Raw genomic sequence first — 26,781 nt, forward strand, 5'->3', positions numbered from 1 at the left:
AGCATGTGGCAAAATTGCCAAAGCTGTAAGTAAAATAATAAAGAACTTAAAAAAAAAAACCTCCTCTCTACAGTTGATGATGAAAACAATTTAGGAGTGGTCACTTTCTGTGGTCACTTCCTCTTCATTTACTGAGTAGAGGGGAATCCTCTGGGCCCAGCCCTCTCCTGGGACTTCCTGCCTATAAGATCTGCCCCGGCCCATTTCTCCTGGTGAAGACCCTCCTTTACAGGCTAAGTGGAAGTTGCTACTCTCACTCCCCTCAATGGTGTAAAGTCCAGGAAATATTTAGCCTTTCGGAATGGTGGAGACATGTTGGCAGAAAAGCAGGGGGCAGGGCAGGAGGAAATGCAAAGCACAGGATAAAAAAATCCTTAATGTTTGTATTCCAGCTAATAGTAAAATAAGTCCACTCAGACACAGCGCTTAGTATGTGTCCGGCCCTGCTGTTAAGAGTTTTTCATAACCTATTTAAGCCCCCAAACACTCCAACTGGATAGATCCTATTATTATCCCCATTCTTCAGATGAGGAAACCGAGGCACAGAGAGGTTCAGAAAGTTACCCAAAGTCAGCCAGGGGACCAATGGAGGAGCTGGCATTCAAATGTAGGTTCTGATTCCCTAGGTCTGGGGTGGGGCCTGAGAGTCTGCATTCCTAACGAGCATCCAAATGGGGCCAACACATTGCCCATCTGAGGGCTGGCTTGGAGCAGCTCTAGAATGGGGAAGCATGTAAGAAAGGCCTCATCTCCACCCTGTGCCTGAATCAGAATCTTTTTTTTTTTTTTGCAGGGAAGAGGATTTGGAATTTATTAAGGTCACAAGCACCTCTGCCTCTCATATTCATCATGCCTGACCCATGCACGGCCACCCCTATGCAGCCTGGGAACACTGAGCCCTGTCAGCAGAAGGCTGGACAGCATAGTGGGGAGGGAGCAGAGTCCGGGGTCCATGAGGCAGTTCCATGAAAAGAACTCCAGGGACTTCCAACAAGGTGCTCCCCCCCTCCCCGTGCTGTGATATATCCACTGATATCAGATACCAAGAATTCGACCACATTTGCCACATCCTCAGGGTTCCCCAAATGTCCCATGAAACGGAATCATGAGGAGTATCTTGTCAACAGGTGATTTTTTTTGCCCCCTAAAGTTTGCAAAGACCTGTTCTAGAATATACTTGATGATGCAACTCTGCCGCATACAGTCATCAGTGATGTCCTTTACCAAAAAGGCTCATTTCTGTAGACTCATTTAATTTTGGCAGACTGGTTCCATGATATCGGCATACCGTACTTAGAATTGGAACCGGCCACGAAAGCGAAAGAGAAACCAACCTGAGTGCTCATTCACCTCTCACGTAGGTGATGTGAAGAATTTCTGACAACTGAGAAACACCAGCCCTGCCAATGGCTGCTGAAGCTGAGTCTGCTCAGCTCTAACCGGATGTTAAAGTTAATTAGCTGCTGAAATGCCTCAAGCACTGTCTGTGTGAGTTCTGAAACGAAGACACACTTTAACCACAATCTAATATGAAACCTAGTAAGTCACACCTACAATGAACTCATAAATTGCTTTTCTAAATGAGATTCTTATTGAAACACAAATCTGTTCTTGGATTATTCACTGAATTCATTATAATATTTGCCCAGTATTTGATGAAGGGAAATGGGAAATATTGGTAATATTTATCATAGACTTAGGTATTTATATTACAGCTAAATGCCATGAAAATTTTGTGTGTGGATCCCAAGGGTGAAAGGAGAAAATATTGATTTCCTGTCTTTTAATTTTTTTGCTGCCTTTGAATTAGCTAAAATAAGAACTAGGCTTATTAAAAATACATGATATTAATCACACATTTATAAGTAAGCTTCATTTTACATAACAGCTATGCTTCTGAAAAATGGCATCTCTAATTTTGGAAAGTCGAGGTATGCTTTGCATATACAAAAGGAGTTTATTATTCAATGATAACCCATAATCAATGTGATAAAAATGAGTCATTTTACAGAATTAAGTACCATCCCCTTATTTTATGATGTCAGATTTTATGAGAAGGGCCATGTTTTACTCTCTAAGACCCAGGTGGTGACTTTTCACTTAGGATTGTAACTACTCCCGGAAGTGCTGTTCTGACATCACTGAGGAAATCACGGACAGACCAGAGGTGGCACATGGTGCAAGTCTACAGGACAGAAACCCTTCTTTCCAAGTTTTCTGTCTGAGACTTCCTGGGGGTTTCAGTATTTTCACCTGATTCCTACAGCAACAGCTTGGGTCAGACAAGGACCGAGGAGAGTCTGGCACCTTCTGTCCCTCACCCAGTTTGAAGTTCTGCTAGAATCTCAAATGGTTAGTGGCGAAACATCACCAGAATGTTATCAGACCTTGGTTCAGCAACTTCGGTGCTTGAGTTGGGCAACAAAAAAATTCAGAGCCATGAACTCAAATTATAAAAGAGCGTTTATTTAGAAAGTCACAGAGGTAGAAAAGGTGAGCCAGCTGGGCTGTATGGGTGCAGGAAATGAGTTACACAGGCAACAAACAAACAAACAAACCCAAAAACCACAAACAAAAACAACAGGGGGGGGCCCTTGGCACTTACGGAAAAGAGAAGGTTTCTGGGCCTGGCACTGAAACACGACTGAGGCCTAGATGTCATCTCTAGTTTGACCCAAACTCTGACTGTGGTCAGCAGACTCTGTTCCTAAGATTAATGGACATGGTTCAGAACCCCTTTGTCTTGAGAGTTTTATGCTTAAGGGAGTGGTCGTGCGAGGGAGTGATATGAGGCTATTCTCCAGCCCCTGCTCCTCCTCTAAGGGGGTCTACCATATGACCAGTGACATGCCAGGGGAGGAAAGGTCAGGGGAGGGTCTGAATCACATGACTAGCGATATGAAAGGTCAGGGGGTCTAAACCCCATGACCAGTGATATGCTAGGGGAGGAAAGGTCACCCTGGGGGGCAAAGTCTTGTGTTCTCAGTTTTGCCTGTTGCTAGGTACCCTCTGCTTTCCTCCCTGGTGACCTTCTGTACCTGGCTTATCATCTTTACTCTGCTCATGTCTAACTGCCCATTCTATCAAAACAACCTGCTGCAAGGAGCCACCCTCTTCTCTGCCACCAGGCAGAGTCCTTCCTATGACAGCAAGCGCAACTCACTGGCAGTCACATCTGGTCAACTGGCCGGAGGTCTCACCTCTCAGACGACAGGGCATCACTCCCCAGTGTGACATCTACTCCTTTCAAGGCTCTTTACGGAGTCAAGTTCTAATCTTACGCTCCAGTACGTGTCCTATCCTTTGCACACACCACACTTGTCGTATTCCCTTACATACTTTTCCTTTACGGCTCCATGTCTCTGTCCATGCCATTCAGGCTGTATGTGAGGGCCTTCTCCACCTGGAAAATTCCTTCTAATCCTCTACAACACGCTCAGGCGCCAGCTTCTCTGCACAGAGCTCCTCCTCCCTTGGCACAGACACCTAATCCTGTAGTACTTTGTTCACAATTTTATTATGGCACTAGGCACTCCAGCAATTTTCTTTTCATGTGCCTGTTTGCCTCCTGTCACTCAACCACAGCTTACTGAATGATTCAAAGGTAGAGACTATGTCTTAGGTATCTTGGTATCACCAAACACCATTGCCTTGATATTGCTATGGGAATAAAGAGAAAACATATACAGGGTCCAGCATAAATAGTGCCCCATTTTTATTACAAAGTCATAAGCATGTAATTCTGTGACATAACAATATCACAGTCAAGCGTACCATGTGACATTTTGGGTGAAATATCCAAATTGCTGTTCATCTCCGTGTGAGACATTCCCATACCCTACCAACCGCACTCAGGCAAGCCTCACTTTTGCCAGACCCTGTATATCAGGGATCCTCAGGCCAACTACTCAGGCAAAAGATGGAGACACACCTCAGCAGCAGAACAGGATGTAAGTTCTGGGTGAGTCTGCAGATGAAATAATCTTAATGACGATTAAAGAAAAATATTACAAGCTAAAAGAAGAAGGGAACTGTAGGGGAAATTCCCGTGCAACAGTAGACGCCATTATCAGTGTGGGAATAGACTCTGGATGTCTGGGGTCCCCAAATGAACAGTGCTCGCTAGAAAAGCTTCACCTGTTAGAAATGATGGAGTCAGAGAGGAACGATTGTAGTTGGCCAGCTGGGAGAACCCATCTCCAATTCTCACTTTAATGCCCATCTACTTCTCCATTTACAAAAAGGTACAAACTTGTCTTCTTTCCCGATTTGCATGAAAGTGGGGACCAAAAGCAGACAGCTTTGAGATAAGGATTAAAGAAAAAGAATGTATGATCCTATCCAAAAAGCTAAGTTCTTTCAAATGCAATTTCCTTAATTAAAGATAGGGTGGCTTCTTGGAAAGGAAAAAGGAAACACGCGTTAAAGAGCAGCAGAGAGGAGTCTTTTTAGTCTTTTAAATTAGAAAACGCATTTCAAAGTAAAGCTGAGTTCAAGGATTTCTGCTTTGCAGATGGTGGGGTGAAAATATCTCTGTTCTCTCTTTTTTGGAAACCATTTCAAGATAACAAGGAAAGGGAAACTCAGAAATGTAAATTCACTTTGGGATAAAAAGTAGATTTATATAACGCTGAACAAAGAGGATATAAATACCTGAATTAAAGAATACCTAGAAAATAAAGACAATGAAAACATCACAAACCAGAACCTATGGAAACAGCTAAAGCGTGATTCAGAGCGAAAGTCATAGCTGTATGAAATTACGTTTCTAAAACAAAGAATTCAAAACTCTCAAGAAGTATAAAACAATATCATAAAACTAAAGAAGCAGAAGAAAGGAATCAGCATTTAATGGTGAAGTAAAAAAAAAAAAAAAACCCAGAGAGTTGGAAATTAGAAAAAAGATAACTGATGAAACTGTGGTTAGACCCGAGCGGAGCAAGGATTCAGGGCCAGGGTGGAAGCCCCAAGTACCTAACGACAGACAAAACTAGGAAAACAAGGACCTCGCCCCCAGGGAGCCCTTTCCTTCCCCAGCATATCACTGGTCCTGCAGGTTAGATACCCTGAGACAGAACGGACAAGGGGGCCACAGCATAGCCCTCAGGCATGGAGCCCCCAGGACAGTGAGGTTCTGACCTGCATCAAATGCATCCAGGCCTCAGTCGTGTTTGGGCTCCAGGCCCGGAAAGGCAGCAAAACCAGACAGAGACTCCATGGCTGACATCAGGATCAGCTGCATTGACTAATGACCACCCCCCACACACTGTACCAACCAATCAGTGGAGACCAAGGCCCTGAAAGATTACACCTGGAACACTGATTCGCATTCCATTTGGATCGTTCACTGGACTCTCCCCTGAAATCCTTTGGGGGCCAGATAAAAGCCTTCAAGCCAAAGAACCCAATGAGGCTCTCTCTATGGAGCGCACCAGTGCCTCTCCCCACTGCCTTCACCCAGGAACGCTTCCCTTGACTCTCTCTTTCTCCTAAATTCCAAGGGATTTTGTAGCTTTTTATTTCCTCTGTAACTTGTTTCCTGAGCCCATTTCTTCTACGGCTCACTTCTACCTTTTTGACTTTTTAAGTAAACTTTCTCTTAGAGTTTGAGTGTTGGCTCTGAATTTTTTGTTAGCCAGAACTCAAGTACCAAGTTTGCTGAGCTGAGGTCCAATCGCCAGTAACATTCTGGTACCATTTCACTGCCAACAAAACTAATAAATCCAAAAACGTATTCTTTGAAAGACAGAAAAAAAATCTAAGTAATTATCTAACCTAATCAAAAATGAGGAAGAGAGAAAGAGAAAGCACAAAACATACAAAATAAGGCATGAAAACGGGAAAATAAATGATAGCAATGGAAGATATGAAGAAATTTCACTTAAATCTAGACAAAGAAATCAGAAATCTTGGATCAAAATGGATAACCTTCTAGGAAAATATGAATTATTAAACTGGCCAAGACATGGAGAAATCTAAACAGAAGAAAAAGCAGAAGTTGTCAGAGATAAACCCCTAAGAAGCATGAAGTCCAGACAGGTTTCAGGCTGAATTCTACCCATCCTCTAAGGAGCGGTCAATTACCATGTAGCGGTTAGCCCCAAACTTGAGAAAAACAGAACAAACTAAACAAAACTACTGATCAATCTCATTTATGAATGTTGAGGGAAAAAACAGTAAGTATAAGTAAACAGAATTCAGCAACACATTAAAAATAATGCGTATCAGCTAAGTAGTAATTAAATGCAAGGATGTTTCAGTGCTAGAAAATCTACTGATGAATTCACCATAGCACAAGCACAAAAGAAAACAATCATAAGATCCTCTCCTGTTATGTTTACAGCTCAAAATACATCACGGTAAATGAGGAAAGAATAAATTCCAATGAAAGTCAGGGACAAGACAAGGCTGTCCCCACTGCCACTGCTGTGTATCATTATCCTAAAGGTGGCAGTCATTTTAATTAGGTAAGAGAAAGAAATAAAATATGTAATACTCGGAAAGGAGGTTCGATGATCATTTTTTTTCAAGATGATATGGCAATACACATGGAAAACCTGAGAGAATCAACAGAAAAGTTATTTCAAACAATGAGAGAATGTGAAAAGGTGGCTCTTCAAAACCAATAAACAAAATTCAGAAGTACTCCTGCATATAAACAACTACTGTTAGAAAATATAATGAAGAACCAATTGTATTTACAATAGCAACTTGTTAAAAACCTACCTAAGTGTAAGTTTAACAAAATATGAAATGACATGAAAAAACTTTAAAACTTTACTGAGACACAGTGAAGACATTGAAAACTATATTTTATTCTTAGTTAGGAAAACTAAATATCACACAACTACTCATGTTCTTTATATTTATAAATTTAATGTGATCACAATGAAAATAACTTTTTTAAGAAGAACTGGACAGGGTGATTTTAAAGTTCACATGGAAAACTAAAGTCACTGGATATTAAATAAATTATAAAGCCACATTTATTTTAAAAATTTGGTACTATTATATGGAGAAGCAGTGAGGTGAATGGAACAAAGAGTTTAGAAATTGACCTAATTTTTGGAAAATCTGGCTGCGATAAAAAGAAAGATGCTGCATATAAGTGGAAAAGATACGCTATTAATTAAAGTTATTGAGAAAATTGGGTAGCAATCTGGGGAAAAAGTTAGATAACCATGTAAGGATCTCGTGTCTTAGATTAAAATATATTCCAAAGGGATAAAAATTCTAATTTTTTAAAGAAGGACATTAGAATCCTACTAGAACAAAATATAGGATTTTTTTAAGTTCTCAAAGTCAGAAAAGTCTTTCTAAAAGCCATAAAGGGAAAGGTTTCTGCAAAAATAAGCACATACATACAGACCTAAAACCACAATAAACAAAGCCAAAAGCCATACCACAAATTGGGGGACGATTACACTAACAAAGAAAGTCCTATCACAAACCAGGGAAAAATTACAGCACAATAAAAATTACAGCAAAATGGCCCTTTTCCTTCACTTCTTGTTTAAGGTGTTGCCACAAAGCCCTAATAACGATCAGTCACACGGCAGAAAAATGAACAACGGGCAAACCGTTCACAGAGGAGGAAGCACAAGCGGCCTTTCAACCTTACTCGGAACGAGGGCGCGAGTCAGAACCACGCTCAGACACTGGTTCTCACTTCCACAGGCCAAGACCAAGACGCGATGAAGGCGGGGTGGAGAGAGCGCAGGGGCCAGACCCTCGTAGTTACTGGTGGCAATATAAATTAATGTTATTTTCCGTGAAGGGTGATAAGCAAATGTATCAAAAATTAAAAATACGCCTTTTAATTCTAGGAATTTATCTCGCTGATACAGTTGTGAGAAATAATGTGTATTGCAGCATTCTTTTTAATAGCAAAGGGCTGGGTAGAACCTATATAGCCATTGGCTGGGAACTGGTTACGAAATTACGGTTCATACCTTTTCGTGGCACACCAGGTGGCTGTTGGAAAGAACACGGTAGTCCTACTCGCGCCGCTGTGGAAGGATCTCCAGGTCCCATTACGTGAACAATATATATGAGATGCATATACGCATACATGCTTGTGTGTATACATGCCTGAAATATCTCTGGAAGGATGTATAACCAGAGGGTCTGAGACTGGGGTATGAGAAAGACTTGCATGTCCTTCTCACGCGTTTGAAGTATGCCTGCATTATTACCTGTTTGAAGACCAATTTAAAAAATAAAAGTTCTGGGTTGCCTTTTGGGGACTATTGTGAAGCAATATTTTAAAAAATGTGTTGCACAATATGAAGTAGGAGACCTCTCCACATCTAAAAAGTAAATACAAATGAATAAAGAAAAATATAACTTTGTCTCGAGCATTCGCTCAGTGACCAGCGGCCGAGCCCGTAAGGAACGGTACTGAGAGCTGACCCCAGGCCTCCCAGGGCTGGCCCTGCACGCAGACCTCCAAGACGGCTGACCATCACCCCTACAGCCACCCACGAGTGTCCGAGGTGACTGACCCAGGTGCTCAGAAAATAGCAAGGGCAGAGTAAAAGCCTTCTCTTCACACCAACCCACAACTCCGAAGGTTTGATCCTCTCTTAACACGCAGTCAGCACACAGCGGGGGACAGTTTTAGTGCAGGACTGTCCATGAGGCATGAACCGTTTGTGCGCTGGTTCCAGCCGTCACTGACCCCTGTCAGTCTGCAGGTGAACTTCTAAAACCTTAGGCAGTACACATTTGGGTGGGGCGGGGGGAAGAGTCCTGCAAAAGCTGTTAAAATGTGGGGAAATGCATTTTAAATTCGGGAAAAATGTTCTCCTGCTTGCCTTGTTTTGGGGCAGTTACATTACCTACTTCTGAAGCTCCGTCATTTGCTGGAGAGCAAGCAGCACGACTGAAGAAAAATGTCTCATTTAAAAGTTTAAAAGGGTGTTAGAAAAAGCAACGGCTTTAAGCAATACTACAGATTTAAAATCTATTTCTGTCATTAAAAGGCGGTACAAAGTACACCCTTAGTCCTTTTGCTTGGTTCTAGCATATGAGGAAAAAATGTCCCCTGCTCTAGTAGGGCAGCGATAACTTATGCCAGACACATCACAAAGGGGCCAATGTCATTTTTTACCGTAAGTTTATTCCCTGGGTAAACGCACTCGATGTTTTAACACTGGCGTACACGGCTGGCAGAGGCTCTGTGGAACGGTTTACCAACGCATCGATAATTCACACGCACTAAGGGAATCACCTGTGCTAGGAACTTCGATTGTTGTCTACATTAATTGTTTTTCATCCCCTGAAACAACTCGACATGACAGATGATATTATCCCATTTCACAGATGAAGAAACGACGATATACAGTAATGCACCCAAGGTCAAACAGTTGGGACATCACAGAACCGTACCCAGCCCCAGTGAACTGACCCCAACCTGCGTGCCCGGGTCGCTGTTCTGATAAGCGCATCAGACCGCGCGGAGCCGGCAAGTGAACATTTGCTGAGCTGCTTCTCTGTGTTACACACTCTGCTAGTCGTGCAGCACAACCAGGCACAGGGATCGCGGTGATCAATGTGCATGTATTTGATGACTAAGTAAATCTACGGACACATGGCTCCTGTCCGCAAACCATAGTTTACATTCTTAGGTACGGAAAGTTACTATGTGCCAGGCTCTTATGTATGGGAAGTTACTATGTTGCGGGCGCTTTTCTAGGAAAAGGCAAACAAGGAAAAAGAAAAAGGTAACGATAAAGCATACAGTATATAACAGGACAAAATAGGTTCTGGTACGTCAGTCACGATAACTATTAAACACAGTATTAAACGCCCTTACTAAAAGACAGAAATACTCAAACTGCTTTAAAAATCAGCTCTATCTTCTTCATAAGAAACACACTAAAACAAAAGGATGTTTAAGACTCTGAAATGAAAAGATTGAAACCATATCCAGGATAGACACAAAAAACTGGTGCCGATCCCTCACACACCGCTGGTGGAAGGCAAATGGTACAACCCTGTTGGAAAGTTTGGAAGTTCCTCGAAATGCTAAACAGTTATCATCAGACCCAGCAATTCCACTCTGAGAAATGAAAACGAACGCCCACACAGAAACTTCCACATGAGTGTTTATGGCAGGGTTGTTCCTAAGGGCCCAAATCTAGAAAGCACTCAAATGTCCGTCAGGGTAGCAGCGAATGCAGAAACTGCAGTACGGCCGTCACGTGGAATAGTATTCAGCAACCAAAAGGAAAGAAGTGCTGAAACACAGTACAACATGGATAAACTCCAAACGTCACGCTCGGTGAAAGAAGCCAGTCACAAAAGGCCACATACTGCATGACTCCTTTTACAGAAAATGTCCAGAATAGGTAAATCCGTAGAAATAAAGGGTAGATTTGTCAGGGCTGAGGGTGGGGCCACGTGGAGAGGGATGGGAAGTGACTGCTAACGGGTTTCTTTGGGGGTGAGGAAAATGGTCTGGAATTAGAGGGTGCTGTGGTTGTGTGACTCTGAATATTCTAAAAACCACTGAATTGGATGCCTCCAAAGAGTGAAGTTCAGGGTATGTGCATTAATCTCAGAAGGCTGTTATTTTATTTTATTCTTAAAAAAATCTGGTGCAGCATGATTAACATCCGGCAAAACAGAATCCAGAACAAAATATATTAATAGAAGCACAAAATTCTTTGGAAACATGCATAAATAAGTACTTAATTGCTTCCCTGGGTTATGGACAAGTGAAAAGCAAGGAGAGCTCTGCGCCAGGCCTCCCTGAAGGGGGTTGTGGGGGGCAGAGAAAGCTGTGCCGTGTGCGTACGTGTGGCAACTGGTGACAATGAGCATGTGCTCACAGAGCCAGGTTGTCAAGGCGTTTGAGCCTTATTTTGTAGTCTTTTAAAGGAAGGAATGGCATTAGATATTCTTGCTTTAAAGACAGTAGCACTGTGGGCATCACATGTGGCAAATGAATTACAGGGAGAAGCAGCAGCAAATAGGTGGGCCAATCCGCAGGATGGAAGATGGGTATTTATTTGCATTAGGACAGGCCATGGGATAGGGCCAAGGGGGATGTTGGTTTGAATGTCTGGGATAAGGGGGGAGGAAGAGGCCGGGGTAACCCCAAGACTCCTTGCCAAGACAATCTAGTGTAAAATAAAGAAGACAGGAGACAGTGTGGGGGCGAACGGGCAGGGAAAAGTGAGTTTAATCTGAAGCACATGAGGTGCTTTAGGCAAATGGAAATTTAGATCTGAAATTTAGAAAAGCAGGGCTGGTGCTAGCGATGCGGGAATCTTGACATAAGGCAGCCGGGTGTGTACCATTCTCCAATGCTGACTGGATAGAGAACTGGGAAATTATAACATTTTAAGGTACTGAGTCACCTGCTGTATTGTCTAATAAAGTCAGGGACATGGATTGCTCATGATGGAAGTCAGTCAGGTGGCCGATTCTGCTGCTGGTCGCTGACTCAACCACCATTCCCTCTTCTTTCTCATAGCAGAAGCCCTAATTTTGGGGAGGGGTGGCAGCAGTTGCAATTTGCTCAGCTAAAAATATTTGATTTCTCAGACTGTTAGGCATTTAGAGTAACCGTGTGACACCATCCTGGCCAATGAGATGAGGTGGAAGTCCCCAAGGAGGGCTGAATTAAAACAGCAGCACCTCCCCAATACAAGGACCCTCACTCTTTGGCTTTTACACCTTCCTTTTCTTTCTGCCCATACTACAGAGGTAAGCACAGAGACACAGCAGCCATTTTGTGGCCACGAGGCAACCGGATTTAGCATGAGGTCCTACAGGCTAAGGTGATCCTCTGATGGCATCGTTTGACCTCTTGCACTGGCCCTCGACTGCTTTTCTTGGGAGTCCAGTTCCACAGTGCAACTAAACTTGTATCTGTTTAAGCCAGATTCTGACGGGTACATTGTTTTGTTTTGGCTGCTGAATGCGATCCTGATGCAAGTCATATACATATATACACAACATATCCAAATCTTTAGTGCATGTGTATGTATATAGATACATATATACATATAAAAGATCATTATTTCAATTACTAAAAATAGTTTTAAAATAAAATATTATTTATTCTTACCACGAAGACATACTGAAAGCAGTAAGGGGCTTAAGAGATAGTAGAGAGCACTGGGGTTTTCTTTCTCCAAACGGTGTGATAAAACGGCAGCTGAAGGGAACTTATGGGACTACCAGGAAGAAGAAAACTCCCCAGCACACACGCGTCTACTAATGAGTGTGTGTGTGCGTGATGACTCCCTTCGGACTTTGTCTGGATCAGGGAACCAATCTGGCTCATTTCAGCGGCTTCAACCAGCGCACGTGCTCTTAAAATAGAATTGTTCACCTGATTCTCACAAGAATGATAACCTTTAGAAAGAGAATCTTTCTACTCTCTCAGGTGCATAGAAAAACAGGAAGTAGCACGTCCTTGCACCACGGATTTCTGGCCCCTCGCAGGAGAGCTTTTAGTGAGGTCAGGGCTGGGGTCTGGGATTACATCTCCGGACCTATAGTCAGTAACATTGTAGCGAACACTTCGTTGTTGCCTTCTTCCACAAAGTTTCCATTGTCCTCAGGCAGGGACCAGGTTGAGGACTTAGATCTCTATGGCGACAGTGACTGCTTTGAAGACCCATCGGGGGAAGTTATCCCAGTTTTCAGGACCAGGAAAAGCTGGGTAACTGATCTGTTTTTATCTGGTGGTCACTGTGGGTCGAGTAACAACTATTTGTATTTTCCCCCTTGTTTTGGCTACTGGGAAGCTCTGACAGATTTTTAATCCCATTTCTAGAAACCAGTTAGACCTGCAAGTAAACGCATCTCTGGGGAATACCTATGTCTTCAGATACAGTCTTGTTCTCTAGAACAGCTCTGGTTGTGTCTCATTTTCTAGTCTGTGTGTTCTCTTGGCTCCAGTTTCATTATCTAAGAATTTTATGTTGTTTACTACCTGTTTTTGTAAGCTCCTCACATGCTTTATGGAACAGGGAACATTTAAGGCAAACGATTTTTTAAAGCATCAGATAATAATAATAACAAGCAATCCCTAGTTTATTGAACCTTGCTATGAGCGAGGCACTGTCGTAGTGCTGAACCGACCTTCTTTGCCCTGATATGAGGTAAGTGCCATTGTGGTGATGTCCGTCTCGCAGAAGAGAAAGCTGAGTCACAGGGAAGTTAGGTAATGTGTCCAAAACCACACGACAAGTGACAGAAGCAAGATTCAAACCCAGGTAGTCTGAATTACATAAATCATACAAAAGAAGAAACAATAAATATTTAATTTCTAAAAGAAGTAGAGGCCTGAGCTTAGCATTTTTCTTCTTTAAAGGAGGATCTATTATACACCTTGTCCATACGATGATGCTTGAGAATCCATATCAACAGACAGAATGAGGCAGGAAAAATCAAAAGGACTGGTAATCCAAAAATAATTGGCTTTTGATCTTGGGTCATAAAAATATTCATTCACTCACTCATTCATTCAGTACTTATTATGGCCAGGCATGGCCCAGGTGCTAGGAACAGAGGTGAAGTGGACCCCGTACCTGCCCCCCAGGAGCTCGGGTGCAATAAGGGCAAGTCAGACAGGTGAAGGGCACCTTGGGGTTCAGAGTGGGCTGACGGCAGACCAGAGCAGGGTGTGACCTGATCATTCTTAGAGCAGATTAGCTCTCGGCCTCTGTGTCCCAGCCGATAATGTGAGCAAGAAGAATCAACTCCCTGATAGGGCCGTTTCGTGATTTTACACATAGTATAAAGCTCATAGCCTAGCCCGGCACGCGAGGGGTTCAGTACCCGTGAGCCTTTGGCTGAGTGCATGGCAGCCTGGGTGGTTTGCTCTGACACACACATGCACTTGCACACACGTGGCCTCAGAAGCTCAAGGACAGAGGCTGGCTCCTGCCTCTTCCTACCTCCTCCCAGGAGCTGACTTACAGTCCACTAGCAGCCTGGCACTCATTTCTGGATGGCACCGTCTCAGAATCAGTGTCTTGCGGGAATACATCGCCCACACAGGATGAGTATTCCTTCAAGATACACTTGAAAATCATCCTCCACAGCGCCTGGCCCCCAAGAGGCTCGCCGGGCTCTTGTGCCACACTTGTTCCGCTTCACTGTATCTCTTTGGCACGCCACCACTGTGGTGCACGGCACGATTCCCCAGCTGCATAAGGGAACGGGTCAGGTTCCCGCTTGAACAGGTCTAAGGAACAGGTCTACTGTAAAGGGGGAGTTTCCAGTGTGTTGCTGCCTGAAGCCACGGACAAAACATATGCGCACACCTGCCCTGCATCAGCTGGGAACCCTGCGTCTCTTCGGTTGCGCACTGAAGAAAAAGGAATTAATCATTGCCTCATCAACCCTAGCTCACATGGAAGAGCTGCTCTCCAAGTCTGTTTTGTCATGCTCTCAGCAGTCAGTCAAACAGTACGGCTCTTTTCTAAATATCCCAGCAGCCAGATGGCAGGAACACCGCGGCGACAAGGCAAGACTCTCCTAAAGATAACACGGTCACGCATCGTCACGCATGGCGGCGCTCGGCTGCGCGCCTTCGTCCAGAGAGACCTCGTCAGTTGCCCCACTTCATCCGGATTTTCAAACCAAACGTTATAATTCCAAGAGTAAGACAAACGTTCAACTCTGCCACAGGAAACTGGCTGGTAGAACCAACACGGTCCTACTTCTCCAGACTCTGAATTGTAGGCAGAAGCAGAGAATGGCTAGAAGACCACACGTGAGGACCCATTTCTCAAGATTCCCCTGTAGGTATTATGTTACTGTACCCTAAAGTTCCAAATACTTCTGCACCAAACTTCATGGGTGTTTATAACAATGTTTGCTGAGTTACTTTTGTAGTTATTTTGAAGTTAAGCATTAATGAACTTATAGTTATAAATCCTAGAGTGTAGGGAAGTTGACTGTTCCTGGTGAAAATGCTACATGTTCTCTTCTAGAGTTAGTTACATTTTGGTTTCTCAGACCTTTTCTAGGCTACTTAATTTATTCTCTGTGTGTGTGTGTGTGTTAGAGACTGTAAAATCACAACCTGTACTATATGCTTTCTGAACAATAAATCTCCTAAAAAGAGCGTTGCCAGGCTGGACCAGCTGGCTTCCTCCCGTTCCTAAAACTGTATGTTCTTAGACACACGCTGCCTCCATCCCTTCTGCTGCTGGCTAACTTCAGGCTGTGCGACACCATCGCACACTCACAATTATATGAAAACAAGAGACTCCTGGAAAGGAACAAAATGGGGACATGGCAGGGAGCCAGCCTTCAAGTCTCTGCCGCCTGATGGCTCTGCCCTGACTCCATGTGAAGGATTCGAGGTCTGGGCACCCAGGTGCTGAACTCGGCCTCCTCTGAGCAAGGCATGTAACCGGGTGACCTTTTGTTTTCTCAGCTGTGAAAAGGCATGGCCACAGTTACGTTGTATCATGTGAGGTGATGCATGCTAAGGCATTTGGTCACCCCCCCCCCCACCCCGACCCCTGCAGTGTCTACTACATTTCCTGTAATTCCCCAAAGTTCTTCTGTTCCCTCTCCTTTTATTTCCCCCTGATTTGGTTTCTGTGGCTTTTAAATGTATCTCTAAAAGGCATGGGCTGGAAAGCTGTGCTCATCTGGGGGCTGCCACAGAGAGTAGACTTGGGCATTCAATTTTTATTTACTTTCTTATGGAGGAAAAACTTACCTAATCACGTGCACACATTTCTGGGGAATAACTTCATAAATGTTGACATGTGTACACTTGTGGGACCACTACTAAGGTGGAGGTGGGGAGTTCTCCCAGCACCCCTGGAGTGCCCCCCAGCCCTGTCAAGGTCACTGCCAGGCCCAAAGGCAACCCCTCCTCTGACATCCATCGCCACAATTAGCTTTGTCTAAAGCTGAAGAAAAAATACTCAGGGAAGGCTGGAGTCCCAGTGATAACTATTATTGCTGACCACAAGGAATGTACTTCCAATCCTTCCTCTGAAGAGAGGGAAGATTCTGGAAAGGAGGAGAGGGGCCTGAACTTTCTAAATCACACAGGTCGTGTCGAACCGAGGCCCTCCTTTTGCAGCCAAGACCTGAGGTTCAGAGACGCGAAATGACAGCCCAACTTCCTGCTGCGGAGTAACTTTCCTTCCAAACACAGCGGGTCACAGAACACGGTGTCAGGGATGCTGGCCCTGCGTCCTGGGACAGGGGTAGGGGTGAGGGGGCGGGAGCAGCGCTCCCCACCCCACACCCCGCCCCGTCCTGGCAGAACTTCCCTCCGGGGAGCAGCGCACACTCGGTCCCCGTGTCGCCCCCGCTCCCGCCGCAGGCACCACCACGCGGCTGGCACGCCTCGTCCAGAAGGCACTGTTCCTGCGAGCCAGTGCCTGCCCGCCCACGGGGGCCGGGCTGGGCTCCCCACACACACCGAGACCCGCAGTGCCCTCTCCCCCAAACCTGCTGCCCCTGCCACCTGCGGGGTGCATTGAGGGGTGGGAGAGAGGAGGGTCTCGGCCACCTCCTCCCAACTCCTCCATAGGACCTTAAAGCCCATTCGTGGCCACATCTAAATTTCTGGATCCCCGGGAGGGGAGTCTCGAGACCTGCGCCCCGGCCCCAGCCCGGTCACCAGGAGCTCTGTGACCTTGGGCAAGTCACTTCCCATCTCCAGACCGGGTTCCTTATGGGGGGCTGTTTCTGTGTCCCCAAAGCCACCTCCAGTTCCGCGATTTCCTAGTTCTTTACTGCGCCCCAGCGTTCCCGCGACAGCCCCCGCCTCAGCGAGACCCCAGCCTTTTGTTCTGGGGGTGACACGGAGAAGGCAGGAAGGGAGAGCTCGGGAAGGGGTCAGGCCGGCCGGCCTTGGCGCTAGGGGCCGCTCACTGGACAGTCGGGTCGCGGGAAGCCACCCGACAACCCCGCAGTAACCTCTTCCTTCCGCGATCCCGTTACCGCCGGCCCGCGAGGCAGAGAGGGGCGGGCGGAGGGTGTCGGGCTCCGTAGCAGCGCGGCACCTCTTCGACGGCCCCGGGGGAAGGCCCACCGGGCACGGGCACGCGCGGGGTATCCCTGTCCCCGCCGAGGGTCACTCCGCCCCGGGACCGGCCGAGCAGCCGCCGCGATGGCCCTTCCCCCCACCCTCAGTCACCGACCGGACACGCGCGTGGAGCCGCTACCTGCCGCTGGCCGTGCCTGGGGTCGGACAGAACTGGAGCTGCGGCCGACGTCCCTGCCGCCGCCTGCAGGCTCCGGGCTCCGTCCCGCAGCGCCCGAGCTCCCGGCGACGCCGCTGCGGCCGCGCTGCGCTCCGGGCTGCGCTCTGTGCTGTGCTCGGTGCGCCCCGCTCGCTCCCCGGCCGCCAGCTCTGGTGCTGCCGGGACGCGGAGGCGGGGCTGTCGCCCCCACCTGCTCCGTGGGCTCTTGCCCTGGAGCCGCCGCCCCGGAGCTCCAGCCAGGGACGCGCCGCGGGAGGGCGGGGTCGCTCGGGATCAAGGAGGCGGGTCCCAGCCACGGGCGCCTCTGCCGGAGAGTCCCAAGTCTGAGCCGCGGAGAGAGTGAGGCCTAGGAGGGGCTGTGGTGCGGGAGACACACGGCCCAGCACCCCGCTCCGGGGACACCCCACGCCTTCAATTTATTCCGAAGTATCTGGAACCCTTCCTGTGCTCCAGGCGGTGCCATGAGAGGTGGGGACTAGAGAGAGGGCAGGATCGCCTCTCGCGCCCGCTGAGTTCACGGTCTAGAGAGGGAAACCGACCCCTGGGCTACTACAGCCCAGAACCAAGAGGGGGCGGCCACAGACGCGGCTCCTGATCCGGGCTGCGGGGAGGTCGGGGAGGCCACCGGACGAGCTGACGTCGATGGGATCTGAAAGATGAGCGTGAATTACCCGAATGCGGGGGTGGCCTTGGGGAGGTGGGCTGTTCCAGACGCGGCCCACGGGGCGAGGAAGCGGACTGTAGTTGGAAACTGAAACAAGTCTGATCAGCCCGAAGTCCTGGGTTTGACCAGAAAATCCCTTTCCCACTTCCCGTTCAAGCCCCTGGAGGATGCGGGCAGCCTGTGTCCCAGGCTGGCTGTATTCCTCTAGGCACTGCGAAGGTTCGGTGAGGATTCCGTTTCCCCCTTGTCCTGCGCTCTCCGGCTAGAGGAGGAGGAGCCGGGAGGTTGTCCGTGGAGGGTTCGCTCAGCCCTGCGATGTTTGAGCGGCTGGTACTATGAGCCAGGCGCCCTGCAGGGCCCTCAGCGCGCGCTGGCGGGAGAGGCAGCGCCTGGGCCGGAGTGGAGGCTTGTGCGAAGCACGTGGGGACACCGTGGGGGAGTCACTGGCGTCAGCAGGGAGGATCTTACACAAGGGTTCCAACCTGTCTCCAGGTTCAGGCTCTGTGGCAGCTGCCCTCGAAGTAGGTTCCCCAAGCGGCCCTTAGCTGTTTCCTTAATTACTCGTGTTTACAGCCTGACAATGTGTCGGCTTATGGTTACAGCAGTGATAATGAACTCACTCCTCATGTCTTTCAGTCCTGTGTCGTCAAGAACGTGGGCTTCTGTTTGATTTCGGTGAAGAAGGGTATTTGTGTAGCCGGTGGAACCCAGCGAGGCGCGTGCTTCCCACCTGTTTCTTCTTTGCTCCTCCTGCCTTTCCCTTTACAACCCCAGGTCATGGGCGTGAAATCTGAAACACTGTGCCCAACCTAAAACTCACAAATCACTTTGCACAGGGGATCACTACTTAAAAAACAAACCATCTGTGCAACCCCCTGCCCCCCCCAACCCCGGGGCTGGCTGAAATGTTAACACTCTCCTCTGGATCCCTAATGTTCGTTCTCATCAAACCGGTAACTGTTAGCACTCTAACACAAAAAGGAGGAAAAGATAAATTAGCAGAGGAGACCTTTCCGTGAGCCCACAGAGCTCCTTTCCCATCAGGTCTTCTGTTGAGTGGCCTAAGGAGGAGCTAGTTGAATGGAAAGGCTGTTATCCTAAGGGACAGAGCAAATAATTGGTGGAAAAGTGCTACGGGCTGGAAAGGCTTGGGAAGTGGTGAGTGAGGAAAGCGAGGGCACTGGGGCTGAAAGCTCTGGGTGCCCAGTATTTCCTGTCGCTGCAAAGTCACTCTGCCATTGGCGTCTTATTTCTGGGGACACTGGAGTTGGAAACAGAGCAAGGAATTCTCTGAAATACCTTCCTAGACCTGTTCTTTGAGACACCGACAAGGGGTTTGCTGAACAATATTTCACAAAGTGTCAAAGCCTGTGATCCTTCTAAGTACATAACATAAAATAGTGTTAAAAACCTTGATCTTGGAGACAAAAGATGTGGATTCAAGCTGTCGCCAACTAGCTGTGTGATGTTTGCTATTTCGGTAGCTTGATAGACCCTTAAAACCTTAATTCTTTTTTTTAAAAAGATTTTATTTATTTTTAGAGAGAAGAGAAGCGAGGGACAGAGGGAGGGAAACATTGATGTATGAGAGATACATCGATAGGTTGCCTCTCACTCACCCCCAGACGGGGACCGGCTGCAACCCGGGCATGTGTCCCAATTGGGAATTGAACTGCCGACCTTTTGGTTTGCAGGCTGGCACTCAATTCACTGAGCCACACCAGCCAGGGCAAAGCCTTGATTATTTTGTCTACAAAACAGGTGCAGAAAGGTCTGCTGTAGTTTCATTGTAGATTACCAAGTCATTGTAGTTTACCAAGAGGTGAATTCTATGAAACTCATAAAATTGAAAGCAACTTAGTTTTACTGAGAAGGGTCATAGAAATTTAGGAAACTTTACCATCTTAAATTAAGCTGCAGTTACTAGAAACACCAGCTGAAAGAAAATTATTATTTAAAGTGAGAAACGTTACTGATAACTGTTCTCCACTTTACAAACTTCCTCATGCTATTTCAGAGTATTTCCTTCATCCACAAAACGGTCACCTTTGCCACTGTAGTGCGGGAAGAAGAGGGTGCTAGACCTTCTGAGTGCCCTCGTCACTTCTATCCAGGTCTGTGACATTTCTGAGGTTAGTTATTCTCCACCTGGCTTTTTCACAAGTCCGCAGTAACCAATATGCATTAGCCACAAGGCGAATTGCTTCCAGCTTCTCTGTTGAAATTGTTATTTGCCGCGATCCTATAGTGATGACAGTTTACCAAGCAAGGGCTTTCTCCGGTGTTATCACAATGATTGTCCTCATAACCGGGGGTTTGGTCCCCATATCTGAGATGACGAAATGGAAGCTCAGAAGCTCTTGAGCTTGCGAAGTTTCAAGGCTGGTATGGAGGTGGGGGGTGGAACTGTGCAAGGACACAGACGCCTGGCACTTGGCTCTGCTCTCGGCTCTCACCACCCAGCGCAGCGCCTGGGGCAGTGCCTGGAGGGTGAACGCTCCTGTGGATGGATGACTCACGGCCACTTCAGCTTAGTTGTGCCGGGGGCAGCTTCCATCCCGGTGAGAGCTGTCGTGCCATGCTGCAAGCCTTTAAAAATGGAATTTATCTTTTTTCTGGACTACTTCTGTCTGTTAATGGTACTAACAGTCACGGCTTCTCTCAAGCCAAAAACCTGGGTGACCCTAACTTTTTCCTTGACTTCCACCACCAACATCTGGCCCACTACAAAGCCCTACACATTCTGCCTCCCAGACACCTTCTTTGCCTGGTTGTTCCCTCTTGTTGCTGTTTTAGTTCAGGCCTGGTGTGCTGCCATCATCTCCAAACTGGTGTGTCTGGCTCCAGGGTTCTACCCACTCCTCCCAACTGTTCTCTACTCTGCATCCTCAGCGATCTTCCTAAAGTGAAAATTTAATCATCTAACTTGCTTGCTTGCAATCCTTCAGTCGGTCCTGCTGGATCTCAAGACAGAACCTAACTAACTTAATAATGCCTATAAAGCTCTTCAAGACCTGCCCCTCCTGCATCAGATTCCATGCCTCACCTTCCTCTCCAGCCACCCCGAAGGACTAGGAACCCCAGATCATTCCCACATCTTAGAATACCGTTCCTTCCAGTTACCAGGAGAACTCCTCCTCATCCCTCAAGACCAGTGCTCACCTTCTCTAGGACCGATTTCTGAGCCCTCCAGGAGATGGGGGCCCCTCTTCTGAATATTTCACACTCTCCCTCTGCTTGCCCTGGGGCACTTAAAACGTTCTGTCACAGCTGTGGGGTCATTCACGGATACAGCAGCACCGCCTCCCACCCCCCAATAATTTCACTTTCTGTGGTTTCAGTTACCAGCAGTCAACCACAGCCCAAAAATATTAAATGGAAAATCCAGAAATAAACAGTCCATGCGTTTTAAGTTGCAACCCGTTCTCAGCATGTCCCTTCATCTCGTCACACGGCATCGGGGCATCTCACGTCCTCACAAGAAGGGGGAGGACAGTACAGGAAGATATTTTGAGAAAGGGACCGCACTCATGTGACTCTTATCATAGCATGTTGTTAGAATTGTTCTACTTTATTGTAGTTATTGTTAATCTCTTACTGTATCTAACTTATGAATTAAACTTTATCATAAGGATGTATGTAAAGGAAAAACAGTATATATAGCGCTTGGTACCATCCAGTTTCAGCATCCACAGGGGTCTTGGGAAGTATCCCCCAGAGATACAAGGGACCACTGTATCCTCAAGGGTAGAAAGGGTGTCATTGTCCCAGTGCTACCGGCACCTAGTGCAGTAGGCATCATGCAGTAAGTAGCATTCAGTAAGTGTGTAATTGATTAATTAATTAACTAAAAATCTTTAGCCTTCTTTTGCTCATCTGCCCAGGAAAACTTCTGCTTGGAGGCCATAAGGCAGGGGAAGTGGAGGCTTTATTTCTCTCTGGGTGAGAAAGGACTTTGGCTAAACCTGACATCATGGAGCAGTTTGGAGCAGGGATAGAATAAGAAAGACCGTTCCTGAGCAATTCCTGAGTCAGACTGCAACTTTGTAGCTTTGTTGTCTTATTTAAAGGGATGCAGACTTCCTAACAAACAGCCACACACATTCCCAATGTGAAAACAGAAAAGTAGCTCAAGGTTAAATAGACTTTACATTTGTCTGCCAATGTGGGCTGGCTGTGTTCGCAATGCCTGGACAGAGACACCCTGTTGGCAAGGGTAATGAAGAGCTGACCGTTCTCGGGGAGTCCTGGCGTTGGACACATTACGATGATAACAAGGGGTGGTATGTGACGCGGTGTTAAACCACTTAATGGCAACAAAGGAGAGTGACAGTTCCATTATCTGAATAGCCAGCAAACCAGATGACACAGCCAGGCCTTGGTTACTCAATTCTCAGAAAGAGAAAGCTGAGTCTTCCTCTTTTTACAGCTATTAGCTTTATTCCCTGTCTTTAAGAAGACCGGTACGATATTTCTACTTTTTTCCCAATGCTGGATATTTCTCGATTGGAGACAACATACAGCTGAAGGAAGACGTTGCGTCCTGTTGGAAAAGAGACCTGCGTGCTCGTCTCACGACATTGTCTACGGGTGCTCTACGGCTTAGTCAGAATGAAAGGCTGCATCCTGTAACCACTGGAGAAGGGATGATCATAAATCAAAGTGCATCTTCATCAGCTCACAGTATTTATCCTTCTTTGTGGCTCTTCAGGCGAATAGCCAGGAGGCACATAGTGAAGACGGGGGGGGGGGGGGGGGGGGGGGGGGGGGAAGGGAGGAGGCTGGGATGAAAATGCAGCTGGGAAGCCAGATTAGGATACCGAAGGCCATGTGATCCAGCCCAGAAAAAGTACACGGGAAATTCAGGGTGTGACTCTCAGTATCTCTCCAGGCATTGAAAGTAACACTAAGGCCCACTCTCCGGCCTGTGCTCTGAGCGGCCACCCTATACTGTCTCTCAGCAGGGTCTCCCAGGTGTAGGCGAATGAAGACCACAAGTGGCAGGCAGGTGACGCATCTTTTTGTGCTTTAAAGAGTAAAAAAAGTTTTATTCAAAGTTTCTCTTATTTTGTTTTTAACGATAAAGTGATATATGTTCTTGTCTCCTCATCAAAAGAATTTGGGAAACACAGAAAATTACAAAGAAGGAAGTTTGCAGATCACCCATGTATATTCTGTAGTACTGATAAGCACAGATGATATTTTGATGTATTTCTCTGAAACACATGCACTCCCATCCGTATATATTACATATGTATCCACACGCTCTGCTTTTTTCACTTAACAGTATACCATAAGCAAAATTCCGTGTCCATAGTCCAAAGTTAAGAACGGAGGAACCCAGGTGTCTGAAGCTTTGCCACAGTTCACTCCTCATTTGATGGGCCAGCCTGGAAGTGATGTCATTCTTGAGGGCAACTGGGCTTAAAAATCCAGTGTTTATTTGGAGTGAGAGTGAGGGCTGGCAGCCTGTAATGAATGAAAAGTCTGCATCTGTCTGCAAAATAAAAAGTCTGCAAAAATAAAAAGTCATTTTACCAGGGGTCAAATCAAAGAGAACAAAGGCATGGAGCTCAGCTATTGCAGAATCTGACCTGCCTGCTGTGTTTGCTGCTTGGGGTCACGGCTAACTTAGCCAGTGGAATCAAGGAGAAAGGCTTGATGTGGCTCTGATTTTGCTCACCTCTGTCATACACACTTTCGAGGCCATTAACTGTCTTCTAGTTGTTATCTACAAGGGGGAACAGCTTCCTGGGGTTCTTCTACCAACTCCTCTTTCAGAGAGGGAAAGAAGAAAGGTCAAGTCCGGGTGCTTTGGCACATGTGGAATAACACTGTGCCTGCACGTTCTTCTGTCTTCATCAGCCCGGGAAGATGCTTTGAGTAGCTGGATTTCTCAGTGACAAACCTGCAGAGTGAGTTTTCAAATAATGCATATCTTTGGAGAGATGTTATGTTAGCTGTCTTCTTCCCTGATTCAGTTCGACAGATTCTTTCCCTCCACAATTTATCTCATTAATGCGTTTTGGCCTTTTTCCCCCATCAGCAAGGAAACTGGGTTCCTAAGGACCCAGGAATTGAACAGTCTAATACTTATAAACCATTCCAGTGGATTTTTTCTTCCAAAGCCTTCAAATCGAATCAGTGAAACATGGACAGAACGCTGTGTGTGTGTGCTCTTGACCTTGCTAAGATAAAATGGCATTTCTCCCAGGTGCTGAGATTGGGATAGACAGGCTCTGAACATAGAAACTTTAATTTCCAGAATCTATAGGATCAGTTGATAGAAGTGTTGAATCCCTAATAAAGAGAAAATTAATCCAGATTAATCTATTAGTTTATTTCATTTAGTATTTCATTTCTCAATAATTTCAATGAAGGACCCCACTAAAGTAGTTTGGATAATATCATCACAGAACAAAAACATGGTTATTTGGTTGTGTATTTTAAAAACTCACTTTTAAACTCAAAGTGATAGAGTTCATAAGTTTAGTGCTAAAGGCTTATGTGAAAAATAGAATTTCTTTACTCCACTTTCCACTTTCTTCTGCAGAGGCAATTATTCTTGACTCTTAGTTTTTTTTTTTTTTTAATCTATGCCCATATTTTTAACAATATGTATGAGTGCTATTGCTCAGTTAATCTGTTTTAGACTTCTAGCTTCTACCATGGTAGATAAGAACTCAGCTTCTGTAATTGCCTTATTGTGATATTTGTTTAGTTTTCTTTTTATCTACTGCTAAGTTTTCTTACACTCCTTGCAGGTTCTTGGTACAAATTTGAGATAATCTATCCATTCCATGCTCCCAGTGCGAACTGGGCTGGTTGCTCCTCGGGCCCCCTACGCAGCTGCCATCCTGGGAGTTTCCGCACTCTTCCTCCCACGCTGGATATTGTTTCCTGGAAGCCACATTCTCTTCTTTGTTGGCTTCTTCCCTGGCACATTCTTTAGTAGTTGAGACTTTACACACGTGTGTGTTAGTTTTTCCAGGTATGGCAGTCTAGGATGAAAACGACATCCCTTGAAATTTTGATGGCACAGCTTCACTGTCTTCTAGCCCCCAATGGCGCCATTGCCAAGTCCATTGCTAGTCTTAGCCCTGATCCTTTGTTTGTGAACTTACCTGAGACCTTCTCTTTATGGCCAGGAATCTGACATCTTGTCGGGATGGGCCTTGGTGGGATCCTTTCTCATTTATTATACTTGGCAATTAAGATGGAAACTTCTAGGCTTCATATTAATAACACATTTATGGTTGTTGGGGGGAGATGTGGATTTGTAAATAATGATTCAAAAACATACGAACTTGGTGGCTTGAGAAAGTTGAAATCAATTGGTCCAGAAGTCTTCTCTGCTCCTCACTCGCTACCCCTCCAGGATGAAGTTTCATTGAGTCAAGCTGACTGTGGCAAATTGGTAAAGGTGCTTGACCACAACAGTGACGTCTTCGGGATGTGTCTGTGGGCCAGATTCTGATGATTCCCGCACAAGTGCATCAGACACATTGAAATTGTCCACATTTTGCACCAGGTATAAAACTCAGGACATGCTAAAGCCCTTGGATAACACCAGGTTTAATATAAACCAGAGGACAAGACAGAGGGGAGAAAGAAAAGCAAAACAAAGCATCATTTGAGCTTAGAGCGCTGACAGCACATCCCGCCGGAGGAGCCGGATTTTTCCCCTTTGTAGTGATCTGGGAGCAAAACAGAGAAAGGCAGAGGCTGAGGGTGAAAATCTGGATTGTGTCTCCATATGGATTTGAAAAAGAAAATGTTCCTTAGAGTCTGGGTTTTAAGCGCTGCCCAATGTGGTGTCTTTTGTCCCTCAAACTGGACCCTTGCCAGGGCTACTTGAGTGTAGGGTGTGTCCTGGTGCCTCTTAGGGACCCCTAGGGTCACAGGAACTGGCTCGCACCATTCTGCGTGAAGACGCAAGAAGACAAAGACTCTGACCTTTCTCTTTCTTCCTGGGTGTCCTGCTGTCCCCCCTAAGGGGACCTCAGCCGAGACGCCCCACTCTGAAATCCATCTTTATTTTGCTAATATTACTGCTTGGCTGCCCTCAGAAGATGCAATCATGGTTCATTTTCAGTTTGAGTCATGATGGGATTCTCCATTTCCCACCACACCGGTTTCCAGGAGCTCTTTGGAGAAATCATTTAGGTTATACAAGCATTTAGGTTATTATACATGCCTTAATGTACTCTGGTTGGCTGCCACTCTTTCTCCAGCCCAGAAATGGAAGAGGTCTCTCTCTTCCCTTCTCCTCAAGTGCATTTCAAAACATTTTCTATATGGTAAAGTAATGTTTAAAAAGCCCTGAGAGAGGAGGTGGGGAAAAATCAATCGCTGCACTAAAATTGAGAGGTTTTCAGATTTAATAAACTTAGACAGAAGGTGAAAATCTCATTAGTCCATGAAAAATCCCTTCCCTTTCTCCTTAAGAGGGGACTGAGGTTGCCCAGGGAATAAGCCCCACAGAAGCTTAGCAGCTTGGCCTAGGGGAGCCTCACGCTACAAAGCAGGTCCCACTTCCCTGCATTGGCACAATAGCTTCAGAAAGGGTTTTGAAAGCTCTGCCCCAGACTCCTCTCGCTGGGTGGGCTCAGGGGGGAAAGGACATGGGCCTTGAAATCACAAGTCCTGTGTTCACGCCCTAGTACCATACATGAGACCTTTCGAAAGTCTCTTCCTTATCTGGATTTCTGGGGTTGATGACAAGAATAATTCTATTTGTAATAATTGCATCATTTTTCCTCAGGAGGAATGCCTGTGGCTTTGCCTACTTTTATTGGCATTCATTCGTCTACCTGACTTTTGAACAAATAAACCAGAAGTGTGGTAGAATAGCAAAACTCTTCCAGACCAGCACTTCGTAGAACACTGTCTTAAGGGTATCAGCAAAAAGAA

The 26,781-nt window shown here is 46.2% G+C and overlaps 1 protein-coding gene across 3 annotated transcripts in view; it reads right to left on the reverse strand.

The window, feature by feature from the left end:
- Positions 1–17,876, reverse strand: part of WIPF3 (WAS/WASL interacting protein family member 3) — a 72,522-nt gene extending 54,646 nt beyond the window's left edge. Inside the window, exon 1 of one of the 3 annotated variants that reach the window (XM_053926934.2) lies at positions 17,166–17,872. The gene's annotated coding sequence lies outside the window, so the exon portion shown is untranslated. Of the gene's footprint in view, positions 1–17,165 lie in introns of all 3 variants that reach the window. The other 2 variants (XM_053926936.2, XM_053926935.2) reach the window with 2 other exon arrangements.
- Positions 17,877–26,781: the final 8,905 nt, after the last annotated feature.

This window comes from Desmodus rotundus, chromosome 6 (genome assembly GCF_022682495.2).
Source record: "Desmodus rotundus isolate HL8 chromosome 6, HLdesRot8A.1, whole genome shotgun sequence".
NCBI classification, from domain to species: domain Eukaryota; kingdom Metazoa; phylum Chordata; class Mammalia; order Chiroptera; family Phyllostomidae; genus Desmodus; species Desmodus rotundus.